General features: G+C 40.8%; 1 long non-coding RNA gene across 1 annotated transcript; it reads left to right on the top strand.

Annotated features, from left to right (window-relative positions):
- Positions 1-3,878: 3,878 nt before the first annotated feature.
- On the top strand, positions 3,879-6,016 carry LOC311211375. The gene is made up of 3 exons (XR_014618607.1): positions 3,879-4,201; positions 4,884-4,968; positions 5,191-6,016. It is a non-coding gene; the product is annotated as an uncharacterized lncRNA (long non-coding RNA).
- The last annotated feature ends 9,098 nt before the right edge of the window (positions 6,017-15,114 follow it).

Here is a 15,114-nt window from a genome sequence, read left to right as displayed (position 1 = left end):
GGAAGGAGATAGAGTATGCTTATTTTCCAAGAAGCACTGTTCGATATAAATACAAGAAGCAATTTTTTTTTTGCTACTTTCTCTGCTGGATGAACTCCTCAAAACTGAGCCTGTGCCTTGGGATCACTGGTTGACTTCTAAATACTGTAATTAAGGGCAATTGGCCTAAAACAAATGGGGCAGGAGACAGCAGCAGGCAACAAGATTGCTATTGGTACTGTAGCACTGGGAGGGGTCTTGAGTAAACGGGATGTCAAGTCAGTTCTCAAATTCTGTGACAGAGACTGTGGAATGAGAAAGTGTTCAGAGGTGCCTGAGTTGGCTGTGGACACTCTGATGTGTGAATAGAGGCACTTGGGGAGCTGATAAAATTAATGGCACTGTTGCCGACTTGTGTAACTTCATTGCAAGTCTCATCACAAAGAACACTTTCAGAACTTAAGTAAAAGTTAAGAGTTCTGTATTCCTATGGTGCTTTTTAAAAGATTACTGATTGCTTTTTATACTGGGGAGAGGCTTGTAATACTGAATGTTCACAGAGCAGTGACTTGATATGGGTACTGTTTACACATGGAAAATAAAATGTCACAAAACATGTTTAAGGACATAATAATTAAGGACAGTCTTAATGTGGAAGACGGGATGTTTGCAAGCATGTTTTATTGGGCGGAAATACCAGTATATCTTGAACGAGAAAAAAGTGAATTTTTTTCTCATCATACTGACGTCCTCATTATGGATGAGGATGTCAAAAGAGTCCTGCTAATATCTCTGCCTCTGTGCTTCTGCAGAAAGTGATGTTCTCCTCCATCCTGCTGCTCCAGGATAGATGTGATGGAAGGCAAAGGAGGGTAGATCTTACTGAGGAGCAGGGCTATACCAGCTCTGTTCCAGGAGGCCTCCAAAGGCATGCTTGAATTGCTTGTGAGAAGTGACAGCTTGAAACAGTGACAGCTGGAAACGAGCAAAAGTGGAGAGAGAAGGGAATAAAATCGTATAAAGCACTGTCTCTAGCTTCTGTGAAACAGAATATGTTTTTCTGCAACAGATCCTTCTCAGGCCAAACTAAATTGTACTTGATGTTCAAATTATACTTAGATGAGCTTACTTTTCCTGTCAGAAGTTTTCAGTGCATCTTAGCAAGCTCTGTTTTTCTCTTGCTATACACTAACTTGACCATCAGGGGCACCAGATGAGTGGACGCTATGCAGAGCTGCTGCTGTGCGTGCCTCCATGAGTTGTGCTGTGCTGCTCCCTGACAGGGCCGTGCTTCGGCCTGTCCCAATGGAATGAGTTGCTGGTATGGGTGTTTCTGACGAGGAAAGTGAATAGAGTTTGTTAGCCAAATGCTTCCATGAGGGTTCCAAAAAGTGACTCAACCTGTGAATAACAGAAGGTTGTAGTCTATGCAGTTGAAATCCCTGCCTCTGTTTCTTTCCTGCCTGCTAAGAATAGTCTTGGCTGATGCAGAGGGGCATGCCAGTCACTCATGTGACAGCCGCAAGCAGTCAATCATGAGACTGGAAATGCCTAGAAAGGCATTGGGCCTACTCAGGCTGTACTAAATAAGCATGAGGAGACAGCAGAAGAGGGAGAGCAGTTCTCAATAGACTATGCTGAATGGTGGCCTTGCTGAAGGCCTCTGAGGTGACAGTTTCACAAAAGCAGTTCTGGTTTGCCCTTCATCAGGCTGTTTGTCCAAACTGTGGGCTGCAGTAACAGGGAACTGCAGCCTTAACAGGAGGCTGGCGCCTGCTTCTGGCAGTTCAGCTGGCAACAGAAACACCACAGGGTTACCCCCTCTGTGATAGGCCTCAGAAATGCTGTGGCTCTACTTCAGAGCCAGCTTATCCATGTGGGGCAACAGGCCCTTGTACTGGCAGAGCAGAGTTACCATAGTGGTGCTGCCACCAGCAGGTGTGTGCTGACAGAGAACGAATTAAGTTTGTATGCCAGAAATAACATTTTCTTCCAGGAACAGTTGCCTACAAGAAAGTTACACTGGTAGCTAAATCCATAGTCAGGTTCCTGCTTGGGTATCACTGCCACATACAAACACACCTCAGCTAAATTCAAAGCTGTGCTAGCTTGTATGGTTGATGGGTGGTCTGTAACTCATGTTGTTTTCATTGGGGATTTTCAGCATGAATGTGCACTCTATCATCTGATCGCTATTGATTTGCCCTTGCTTTTCCACTTACTATTTGTATGCACAGATTGCTCCACTGGTTTTCCCACAGCATGGGGGAGCTGGCAAGGCACCACAGACTGGCCCAGTTCACTGCAGGGCAAGTGAAGTCACAGCATCTTCCCTGTCAGCATGTGCTATGGTGAATGAGTTAGTTGTGAGATTACAGCAGCCTGAACTTACTTCTGGCTACTTAACTGCAGTTACTCACATCCAGGCTTGGTGTTCAAAGACCAATGTGAATTAATCCCACATTAATAGACGTTATTACACCAGATGCAGTAAACCCTAAGTAAACTGGTTCAGCTCTTTGACTCAGTCTTAAGAAATCCCCCAGATAAGAGTAAATGCATATATTTATTTTTAATATCTTTCTTCATTTCCTCTTTTGGGAGGGGTATGCTGGTCCCCAGTCTCCAGATTTGTAAGATGTGGGAACTTAAACCTGGCTGGATCTGGGAGTAGTGGGCAGCTGGGATGCAAGCCCCTGTTATCCCAAACTGCTGTCTCATGATGGAAGCTTTGTGAGAGTTCCTCCTGGGACAGCTAGGAAAGATGCTGGCTTAGAAAGGAGGGGCTCTGTTACCCCCTTAATAAGAAAGAGAGGGAGAGTAATGGGAATGTGCTGATGGGTGAGTAATCTCATCACTGTCTTTCTGAGGGCATTTATCAGAAGCATTATAAAGGTAGTTTGGGTTCCTTAACTGAGTGCATTGACTTTATTAAACGTTTAATGTTGAGTAAGATGAGATTTAGTTTTGTCTAAGGATTTCTATACATTAATATGCCCAAAAGAAGGAAAGGAAGAGCTCAAGTTAACTTGGATTCGCACCTGTATTTAATCAATTCTTTTTTCTTTTTTGTTCCCCTCAACCACAGAAGTCTTAAAAAGCTTGCACTGCTTTACCCACCTTCTAGTAGTGATCATCTCTGTGGTTTTGTCTTGCCATATCTCTGCTAGGCAGGAACAAGCTTGTCAGCTTGTTACAAACACAGGCAGGGTAACTGAGAACTAGCACCCTTTTTAGATATGGAAACCTGAGCTGTGCTGTGGTCTCTGCTAGACTGAAGATCGCTTCTAGCACAAGCACTATATGCTGCAACATCCTTTTTGCTTCTTGAATACAAGCCAGGGGTGAAAGACCTTTGAAAAGCCTTTTTTACCTGCCAGAAGTGATTAATGGCGAGCAGCCGGGCGGCAGCTCAGAACAACAGCTGGAGTGCCAGCATCCTGCCAAAACAAGTCCACTTGTGCGCTCAGACTACTGAGCACTGGTTTTTGTCGCTTGGACGTCACTATCCTGCTCCGAAGATTTCAAAGCACATTTGAAATTCATCCTCCTGTGAAAATGAAAGCACAGAAGTAGTACTAGGCAAGCCAAAAATTGCAATGGACTTAGACAAGCATATTATACTGCATCTGGCTTCTCAGACAGCTTATTTAATACAGCTTGAATATCTTCAAATTGTAGTCACTGATATATAAATTCCCTGAGCAGTGAGAAATCAAGACGGTGGTCAAAGAAAATATGTGCTCCTGGTAAAACTGATTGCTTGTGCCTGCAAGGAACTGCTGAGTAAAACTACAAGGAAAGAAAAAAAAGGCAACGTGTACATAATTATTCTTGGTCCCATCTAGAAGTCTATATAAGCCAGCTCACAAAAACTGTAAGAGCTGCTAGCAGTGCTAATTGTAGGGGTGTGGAGAAGGCAAGGCTGTATGTTCATTGGCATATTGTATAATGCAGAGAACAGGTGGTGATGCTAAGAGGGATATGCATCGGAAATGATCCACGGCACCACTTCACACAGCTTTAACTGAAGTCCCTGTTAGAAGAAAGTCACCAAGCATTTTGAAAATGGTGCTGGAAGCTTGGAGAGAGTATATATCCTTTGTGGGAATGACCACTGCTCATCTGGAATTCCCCTGGATGGGGTTAAGCTGTACATGATGCAATCTGTGCCACATTTGGCACTTTGTGCATCTAGTCTTATGCTGCAGTACTGAGCAAGGTAATGGTGAGGAGTGCAGCAGTCCAGCAAGTCACAGAATCAGTCAGACTGTGTTTGGGGATATGTAGGCTGAAACTGCAATTCTATTAATGCAAGAGTATCTTAAAGATTTTTATGTAGGTGTTTCGTTTTACTGTTTCTGGATGATTCTTCAGTGATGACATAACTCTGGATGACAATGTCATCAGGCTAAGGCATGTTAGGCTGCTGCTGGCTGCTTGGTGGGGCTGCTTCCTGTAGTCCTACAGAACAGAAATCTACATGCAAGCAGCTTGCAACTGTTGCCTTTGATTTTGTAAATTCTTTCATAGTGTAGTGTATAATAAATGTTATGATTGTCTCCTGATCTCATTTAATCTTTCTCTTATGAATATCTCATCTTTGTGGATGAATCTAACATGTGGAATGATGTCTTTTAGGTACATGATGGTGTAATTGTACTAGAAACACAGGATTGTAAACACCAACCATGAGATTTCCTGCTTGGTTACATCCTTGTTACTGCTATTATTTGTGACCTTGGTACAGCATAATCTTTTTTTTTTTTTTTTTCTTTTTTTTTTTTTTTTAATCTCTAGAGGAATTAGCATACCCTATTTGTAGGCATGTATCTAGATTATTTTAATCACTAGCTTTTTGTTTCATTCAGAAAAAAAGCTTTACATTTTATTCCTATTACCAGGGGAAACAGAAACAGACTGTCTCTATAATTATTCAGGGTTGGTTGAATCTCCAAGCCTGCCCGCAAGAAGAATAACAGTGTTGAGGTAAAATGAGATAAATTTTCTTAATCCTTTCCACATGGATACCTGGGGTGGGATAACTTAAAGCAGTTTGGCATTACTTGACTGTAAACAGTGGATATATGGGAAGACAGTTTCGTTAGAGGCAGAATGGAAAGGAAAGGTTATGGCTTGATAAAATTCTGAAATGTTCCATCAAATATCTAGTAACAGAGGCATCAAAAAGATTTCTTCTGAATTTCATAGGTCCTGTCAGACAGAAGAGTTGGATCCCTTGGAGTTCTCTGTGAAACAGAAGCTTGGCCGTAGTGGAAGACTGAGGCCCTCCAGCCCCCATGTCCCGCAGCTGGCCTTACTCATCTGTTGATGTTCACCTTAATAATACATTTGTACACAATCAGTACAAAGCAGTACAGTTTAAAACATGTTCCAATAATTTTCTAAAAGGTGGGAAGTTATTTCATTAAGAATATTCATCTTGTTTCAAGACTAATTTTTAATACTTGCATAAACTTACAATATGTAGCATACAGTTACTTTTTAATCAAAACACAGCTGGAAATGTGGAGTTTAAATGTGTGTAAAATACTATATTTTAATAAAATTTCAACAATGTTTTATAAACAAAGCTCAGAATGCCATAAACATGAAAACAACATGAAGTGTTGCCATCTCTGTCATCAATTATGGGAAAATAATTATTTGTTAAACAGATGAATTTCCTTTTCTGCTGATTTTCACAGTCTGTTCTGAAACACCTCTGTTTTCGAAGAGGCATAATAATACCAATAATAAATTATCACTTTTATTTTCTATTAGGAATGGGAAAAATTATCTATACATGTTAATTTAGATCTTTATGATGGATAACACAATGGGCCTACAGTGGAGACTTCTGTTGAATCCAAGGACTTCATCCAGGATGTCCTATTTAAGCCTTCATTTTCTGGTTTAAGGGAGGGGGAGGAATGGAATTGAAAGAAGATGTATTTGTAAGGCGTGAAGCAGCATTTCAGCTAGTTCTTTTCTACATTCTGGAAGAAAGGCACTTAACGTAATTTAACCTGCCGCGGTGAAATAATCTTAACGGGAGAGGCACTTCTACCTCGTGGAGTCTCACTTTTCATTGGCATGTATATTTGCACACAAAGATTAGAAAAAGAGTAAAGTATGACTTTTTTTCAGTCAAAAAAACTTTTTCTATTAAGAATTAAGAAAGTGAAATAAATCTGCAACAACACTACGTTAATTTCATTGTTAAATTGCACACTATGTTCTGTTTGGTTTTTAGGCAATGGCATCTAATCAGCTACAGTTTTAAAGGCAAGCTTCTAGCGTTTTTATATAGTGTTCCAGGCAGATGTTTCTGATGCCAAAATCTAGTTTTAAAATAGAAATCCTCATTTCCAATGAATCACATACATCTTCAGAACCTGGGAATGATGGCTGGCTGCTGTCAGAATGCCTTACTTTTATTTAATTTTATATCCTTTCCATCTGAAGCTTTTCACTTCAGTCACAAGAGCTTGTCCAATACAGTTTTGGCTGGGCTGTTTGTAATGCCTAAGAACTAATGATGGCCAGTTAACTTACATACACTTAAATGCAATTTTTATTATGAAGATTTTGACATTTCCCCCTTCAGCTAACAGCTAGGTACACATGACCTTCTTCACATAAATTCATTTGCCAGCTTTTCTAACACACAAAAAAAGAATATCTCAATAGTCTTTGACCAATGTTCAGGCTCAGTTTTTATTGTTCATCTTCAGAAGACAACCAAAAGAAGAAAGATACTTTTAAAATGTGCATTGATGAATTATGTGAACAATTGTCCAGTTATTTCTACAAATTTCTCAAGGCTCCTTGGATTTCTATTCCTCAGCTAACAAATCTTCTGTAGATTTGTTAGAAAAATAAAACCAAGATTTATTAAAACACAAGGAAAATCTAATCCATATAGATGCAGAAGAATTCTTATACATTTTGTATATCATAGACAGTATGGTTGGAACCTTCTCTAAATCACCTTTTAGCATGAAGCAGAAAGGTAGTAGTATAGAAAATGCAATAACGAATATTGTTTAACAGGATTTCCCTAGGGCTAGAATTACCTTTTTCATTTCAAAGTAATCTGTCTTTATCATCTAGCTTTAAAATAGTATTAACCACACATGGCTCCAAAAGCATACTAACTTTCTACATGCTTTTAAAATAAGTTGTTAATGATTAGTATCATCCAGACATGATCTGTTTTGTAGTTCTTCATTATATTCTATTTCTTAAGGTTATATTTTCTGCTTGAATCACAAGAGTTATGCAGAAGCCTTTCCTCATGGGTCTAGATTCAGCCTTTTAAAAAACTTATCTCTACATGACAAAAATGGAGCATAGGATCACTTCTCTCTCTGAAAAGACTCTTTCCTTATGATGACTCCTTATATCAATGAACCACACGTTATTTCTCTACATATGCCCTAGCTAGTCTCTTAATGTTTATTACTTCCTTAATCTGTTGCTGGGTTAATTGAACTGCTGGCCTGTGTCTTGCTGTGAATATCCATCAAGTGATGGAGGTCTGTTTGGTTTGTAGTCCTTGGTGACATTATTTTTAAGAAATATGTATTTTGTGGATCATTACTTGCAGGGCTTTGTAACTCCTCTGAAGATTTATATTTGGTTCTGGCTGTAATTGACACCAACGAAGCAAGTGACATTGAATTTTTCCACAATCTGCACCAGTGAGCCCATCTGCAAACACATACAGTCCATCTTCCCCAGCACAGGCTTTTTAAGTCTCAGCATCACAATCCATCTGCAAGTCAACCATTTTCACCAATGACTTCTCATTCTTAGTTTTGTATCATGTGATATACCTGGTTAATAGAAGATAGCATTCTGAAACAAAGTTAATGGCCAGATGGACAACAACATTATAGTCATTAAAATAGTTCTTGATAGTTTCCTGGATAGATACATTCTACGTAGGCTAGTTTTGAAATCACATTCATATACAAGCAGCCATATTTCTCTCTGCTTGTCCCTCAAAATACAGATTTGCAAGAGCTTCCCCTGGCAAGCAGTGCCAGACAAACTTTTCTCTTCAAAACATAGTGCAAGCGAAAATTTTTAAAAGCCTGATTTCTAAGAATTTGCTAACTCTCTTCCAAGGGTATGAAGTAGCTAAGTCTGGACACATTTTCATCCCAGACAGGAAGAAAAGGGGACAGCTAAGAAGCTGTTTTATTTCAGATAGTGCATGATTTTGGTTATTTGGTTATTTGGCCACATTTATAATAGCCATCTTGTCACCTCAGAATGTGGAGGACCCTTGTGTAGATTTTTAAGCAACATTTTATCTGTCTTTCTCCTACATGCTCTGTTAGTTTTATACCTGGGTGTGCAAGTATTTCAATGTGACATTAAAAAGTTGCAGTTATGTAATGGCTGGAAAGCAGGACATGTCTTTTTTTTTTTAACATTCACTTTCTGTTGGGCCTTACAAAAGAGGTCAATATCATTATTCAAATTAATGGAATTAATTGCTGTAGGTAAATCTGCAGTAAATCTCAGATCTCTTCATTCTTGTCAACAGACACCTTTGCCTTTGTTCCTGTCACGTTTCATTATCCCTTTGTATTAGTGCTCAGATGGGTGAGTTTTACTAGACAGCAGAGGCCCATCTTTCCACGGACTAAAATACCTGTTTTAACATTAAAAAAAAAAAAAAAAAAAAAGTCTCAAATCATTATAAGAACTAGTTCAGTTGGGTAAACAGCATTTTTACCTTATAAAGCACTGAACATTTTAAAACTTTTGAAAAAGCATTTAGGCTAACAAATTTCAAGACTGAGAAAATCAAAAGGAGTCAGCTGAAGTGTATATAACTAAAATATGACATTTTACTGGGGGTTGTAAGGCAAAACTAATCATAAGAACCAGTATCATCAGTTCTGCTGCACTGATACCAGCACTGAGCAACCAGCAACTAGCTAGAGCGTGACCATACATATCTGTAGTTAAATTTATGTTAAAGAGGAAAAATCTGCCATGGAGTGAGAATAGATCACCCCTGCAGGGTTGAAGAAAGACTGAGGTCCCACAGAATGGCCCTACCCCCAGTCCTCCTGCCTCACTAAGGCAGAGGGGACAGTGGCATTCGTCCTCCAGGAGCCAGAGCACATCCAGGTCCACGGCTACCCCTTCCTCGAAGTCCAAGGCCTTTTGGGGCAGCAGCTCGGGTTGCAGCAGCCAGGCTGTGAAACACCACCTGCTATGCTCATACCACTGCTGCTGACAGGCCCCCTAGAAAGAGAGGTGACCTGAGGAAAAGATGTGTCCTCAGAGAGAATTTCAATGAGGTGCAGGCTGGCATGACAGTAAATACTTCAATAAATAGTAAGATTTCTTAGTATTACTAGTAGTCCCTCCAAAATCAAACGGCCAGCAAGTGCTGTTGCTGTCGAGATGCCTTCAGGTTTGAGGATGCACACTGAGAGCAGTTTACAGCCAAGACTATCATCACTAAAATTACTATGATAAAAAACATAAAGTGACTATCACAAAAAGGACAGCCTGTAAATAATGTGTGATATCAGGGAAGCATATCTCTTTTCTTAGGGTAGAATTTGCCTGGGGATAAACTGCTGTCAAGCCCCCTTCCTTAACACTTTCTGAATAAAGCAGTGCACTGTAGTAGGCCTGCACTGTTCTGCACCCACCTCCAGGTGCTCAACACCTTTCCTCAACCATGGTACGGCTGTCCCTTTTTTCTCCCCACCATCAGGGTTGTATTTACAGAATTTAGGCTTCACCTTTGCTTCATTGCTTCACCATTGCTTCAGCAAGAAGGAAGGAACTCCACAAAAACATTGTTCAGCTTCCTGCGCGCTTGTGTCCCTCACTGGGTCATGCCTTACAATGAGACAAGCTATCAGTTTCATGCAGGCAAATGAGTTGTTTTCACCTACACAAGTCAAATTCTGGGGCCTGTTGATCTGTGGCATAATTTCTTAGACAAAATAATAATAATAATAATAATAAAAAAAAAAAATTGAATTTTCAGGGGCATGTAATTCTCATTCAGCGTGTTACAGAAAACTTGAGGTGATTGAAATATTAGTGATCGAGCGGTATCCTGGCTTCTGTCAGGAATAGGGTAGCCAGAAGGACCAAGGAGGCAATCGTCCCCTTGTATTCTGCTCTGGTGAGGCCGCACCTTGAGTACTGTGTCCAGTTTTGGGCTCCTCAATATAAGAAGGACATCGAGGCCCTGGAGCATGTCCAGAGAATGGCCACAAAGCTGGTGAAGGGCCTGGAACACAAGTCCTGTGAGGAGCAGCTGAGGGAACTGGGGTTGTTTAGTTAAAGAGGAGGCTCAGAACAGGCCTTACTGCTCTCTACAGCTACCTGAAAAGAAATGGTGGGGAGCTGGGGGTTGACCTCTTCTCACAGATAACTAGCAATAGGACTAGAGGGAATGGCCTCAAGTTGTGTCAGGGGGCGTTTACGTTGGAAATTAGGAGACATTTCTTCTCAGAAAGAGTAATCAGACACTGGAACAGGTTGCCCAGGGAAGTGGTGGAGTCACTGTCCCTGAGGGTGTTCAAGGAAAGGTTGGACGCGGTGCTTAGGGACATGGTTTAGTGGATGACATTGGTAGTAGGGCGATGGTTGGACCAGATGATCTTGGAGGTGTTTTCCAACCTTAGTAATTCTATGATTCTATGCATGCAGTGCTGGACATGTGACAAATCTCCCCTTCTCCTGGTCTGTACTTTGGGATTTACAGAGATGGCATTTGCTTCCAGCTGCAGGTCTTCACCTGGCAGGTACACGAATTGAAGCAATCATGTGTGCGCATGTGTATGTGTGCATGCATGCACTACTGTTTGCAGGATTGGAACACAAGGTGGTTAAGATAATCCATTATTTTTTTGGCATCTGTTGTTTATTTACAATCTGCCATAGGCTCCAATGTTTGTTTGTTGATTTTGTCTTTAATTCATGACAATGTAACAAAATAAATGAGATGATTTATGAAAAATTATTATCTTGGATTAGGTTAAGCTTCAGTGCTTTACACATGCTGATACTGAAGGTGTTCCACAGAAGAAGCTCTTGCTCTTCAGGTCATAGAATTAGTTCTGGTGTAATTTTACTCACATGAATATTTTCGCACCATATGTATTTTCCACATCAAAAATAGCCTGGCCTAAGTCTTTAAAAAAGATGCTATAGTCTACTTTCCGTTTTCTCTCTCTCTTTTTTTAATTCAATTCTATTTTATTTTATTTTATTTTATTTTATTTTATTTTATTTTATTTTATTTTATTTTATTTTATTTTATTTTATTTTATTTATCTAATTAGGGGCATTATCCAGCATATAAATCAAACCCCAATCAAAGTTAATTAGCAAATTAGCTCTACCTGTCCAGCTGTTAATATCATGTGGTAATAGGGTGTAGACCTACAAAAAGCAATAATCTTCCATTATATATAGATGGTTTGTATGGCTTAGTTTAATGGCATATGACAGATATAGTCTAAATATAGGATTGATAGCCAGGAATCTCGATGCTTCTGTCCTCTCTTTGATTCCAGTCTTCTCTGTTGGTATAAAATGGAGAAAAACACCCAAGGAAAACATGAGATGGGGGTCATGGAACAGAAACCTTGAGCAGAAATTAAAAGGAGAAACATCAATAACAGCAGAAATGAGTAGTCAGTCTCGTATTTACAACAGGTGAGAACTGTTCTGCCAATCACTCAAATCATGTGCCAATTGCTCCACATAAGTCATTTAAGGGTACTGGGCATCTCTTTTTGGCTTTCTCAATGTGTTTTTCAAGAATGATTGTGTTTTGCTTACAGATCATCATCTGATTGTTTAATTGCCCCTCCCTTTCCAGGTGGTGTTTCCCCCAAAGGAGAGAAGTCTATTAATTTACTCATTTTAGAGCTTCAGGAAATCTGATGGTTTAAGATCTAGCAGGTAGTAGAAGTTAGTTTTATTAAGAAGTTGCTTATTCCTTGAGCTACTGGGTACGAAGAAAAAGTAAATTATCTGAGGAAATGGAAGCTGCAACACGAAGAACGAAGATGAATACAAATTTACGATTGACCAAAGAAAAACCTAGAAGAAGGAATAAGTACAGGCATATCTGCACAGGTTGGTTTTCATTTCAATTTCTTCTTGCTCTTTAACAGAACCTTTTTCCTATCCCTCTTTCTGTTTACTTGGGGATGGGACAATTTAGCATTGGTTATAGGCTAAAAGAGTGTGCAGTATCTCTATAGGCTGTCACAACAAGGACTAGATTCTCATTTCTCCTCAAGAAACTGGCTGCTCATGGTTTGGACTGCCGTACACTCCATTGAGTTAAAAGCTGGCTGAATAGCCAAGCCCGAAGAGTTGTGGTTAATCAAGTTAAATCCAGTTGGAGCCCAGTCACTAGTGGAGACCCCCAGGGCTCAGTACTAGGGCCAGTTCTCTTTAATGTCTTTATCAATGATCTGGATGAGGGGATCAACGATGCCAAGCTAGGTGTGTATGTCGATCTGCTCAAGGGTAGGAAGGCCCTGCAGGAGGATCTGGATAGGCTGCACCGATGGGCTGAGGTCAACTTTATGAAGTTCAACAAGGCCAAGTGCTGGGTCCTGCATCTGGGGTGCAATAACCCCAAGCAGAGCTATGGGCTGGGAGATGAGTGGTTGGAAAGCTGCCTGGCAGAGGATGATCTGGGAGTATTGGTAGATAATCGGCTGAATATGAGCCAGCAGTGTGCTCAGGTGGCCAAGAAGGCCAACAGCATCCTGACTTGCATAAGAAGCAGTGTGGCCAGCAGGTCTAGGGAGGTGATTGTCCCCAATCACTTGGACAGTCACAGGACATCAAGGTGCTTGAGTGAGTCCACAGAAGGGCAATGAAGCCAGCAAGGGATCTGGAGAACAAGTCTTAGGAGGAGCAGCTGAGGGACCTGGGTTTGTTCAGCCTGGAGAAGAGGAAGCTCAGGGGTGACCTTATTGCTCTTTCTAAGTACATTAAAGGAAGCTGTAGTGGGGTGGGGGTTGGTCTATTCTCCCACATGCCTGGTGACAAGACAAGGGGGAATGGGCTACAGTTGCGCCAGGGCAGGTTTAGGTTAGATGTTAGGAAGAACTTCTTCACTGAAAGGGTTGTGAGGCATTACAATAGGCCGTCCGGGGCAGTGGTGGAGTCACCATCCCTGGAGGCCTTTCAAAGACGTTTATATGTAGAGCTTAGTGATATGCTTTAGTGGAGGATTTGTTAGTGTTAGGTCAGAGGTTGGACTAAGTGATCTTGGAGGTCTCTTCCAACCTAGGTGATTCTGTGACTCTGTGATGTGCTTTGGCTTCAGGGCTGTGGGGAATCAGCTTGGGTTAGGTAGGTAGCTGCAAGAGGCTCTGTGTCAGCCTCACTAGGGCCTGCATGCCATTTGGTTTCCCAGATTTGCTTTCTGTTTTGCTTTCTGTTTTGGTTTCCCATTTTCCCACCATTGTTGGCTTTCCCAAATTTGCTTTCTGTTTGTCCTCTTATCACTGAAGTTCCAGGCTTTCCATTGTTCATTGGTGTTTCTCTGAGGTAAGAGACTATCTGGATGTGAATATTTATCAGCTTGTTTAAGTGTTGGCCTCTATGTGGACTTGTTTTATCTGTATCCTAGAAGCTGGCTTAAGTTACTTGCCCTGATTGTTTAAGCCAAACTGAAAGAAGACCACTGAAAACTGCTGGGGGGTGGGGGAAATAAAAGGCATTCAATTTGTCAGTCTAAAGGATCCTGGCAGTATGGGACATGTCTGCCTGCCCTCATAGGGCTTTCCAGATGTCCTGCTTGCATAAGGGCAGTTGCATGTTAGTAAATAAAAGGTGTAGCTAGCCTAATATTCCTGCCACTGAGATAATGAATTAAGCAATGAATTAGGCAAGGCATGCCTCACAATGAGTGTGAGAATAGAGTGAGCTTAAATGATGCCTCTGGTTGTAGCTCAGGCATTTTCTGACTCCAGCAAGGTCATACAGCCATATCTAATGGATTAGTAATTAGTAATCCTCACAGGATTTCTCTTCCACAAACCAGTCTACATCCCCCTGGAGCCCAAATAAACATTAAACATCTTGTGGCAAGAATTTTCACTGAATGACGCTCCTTTGGTGGGGAGAGGAAAACAAACAAACCAAAACAACAATAAAATGTGCCCTCCTTTGCTGGTTCTGAACTTGTTTCCTGCTAGCTTGACCTATTTCCCTCCCTTTCCCCGCTGTTTATAATTTTATGATCTCTTCAGTATCCCTTTGGTCAATTTGTTTTCTGAATGAGGAATCCTAGTTTACCTAGTTGATCATTGTTAGGCTTTCATTAAGGCTTGCTCTCTACTGAATTTCTAATGCTCGAAGGCCTGCATCTTGTGGGGAGGGCAAACCGTGACTTCAGGTTTGGGCTATAAGTGAACATAAAATTATCCAAGATGTTTGATGGAAATTGATATGCACACTAGATAATTGCTCTCTTTTTGATGGTCAGATATATTACTTAATCAAGTAATCATGATTATAATGTATGGAAAGATAAGCAGGGTTTGTGTTCAAAAAGTATGTTCTTGCAGTAGAGTGTTTTTTTCCAAGCGATGCCAGTAAAGCATAGGATTCACTCATGTCAGTCATGGATATGTATAGTTGTACTTGTTCAAAGCAGTGATAGGTAAACTGCAAGTGGAAGGAAACAGCTGAGTGGCATGTATGTGAGAGCTGATTAGTTACAAGTGGAAGCAAGCTCATTTAGAGCAAGCACAGCTGTATGGGATGTATGTGTGCTGGGGGATGAGAGCGAGGCCCAGGCTGTAGGAAGAAAGGTCCAGGATAAAACTGATAAATTATGGTGGGCTTGAAGGCATTCCTCCTTGGTGCTCTGGGGTACAGAAGATCCGCTGTGAGATACGTGGTGAACATGGGAAAGACAGGGCAACAGGCACTAGCTACAGAAGCTTGCAGTGTTCGTACGGAGGAGTTTGTGCACTGCTGTCTTGGATTATGTCTGTTTTGTTTCATAAAGCAAGTGATTCAGTACTTTTCCCCTTAGGGTGGGGCAGTAGTCACTTTCCTGTGTTGCTTAAAAAAACATTCAGCCAATCCATGACTAAAGTATTA

The sequence above is a fragment of the Netta rufina genome (genome assembly GCF_964035555.1).
Source record: "Netta rufina genome assembly, chromosome: 7".
In the NCBI taxonomy this organism is placed as follows: domain Eukaryota; kingdom Metazoa; phylum Chordata; class Aves; order Anseriformes; family Anatidae; genus Netta; species Netta rufina.
Note: the sequence above shows the minus strand (reverse complement) of the source record. Positions and strands in the feature narration are given on the sequence as shown.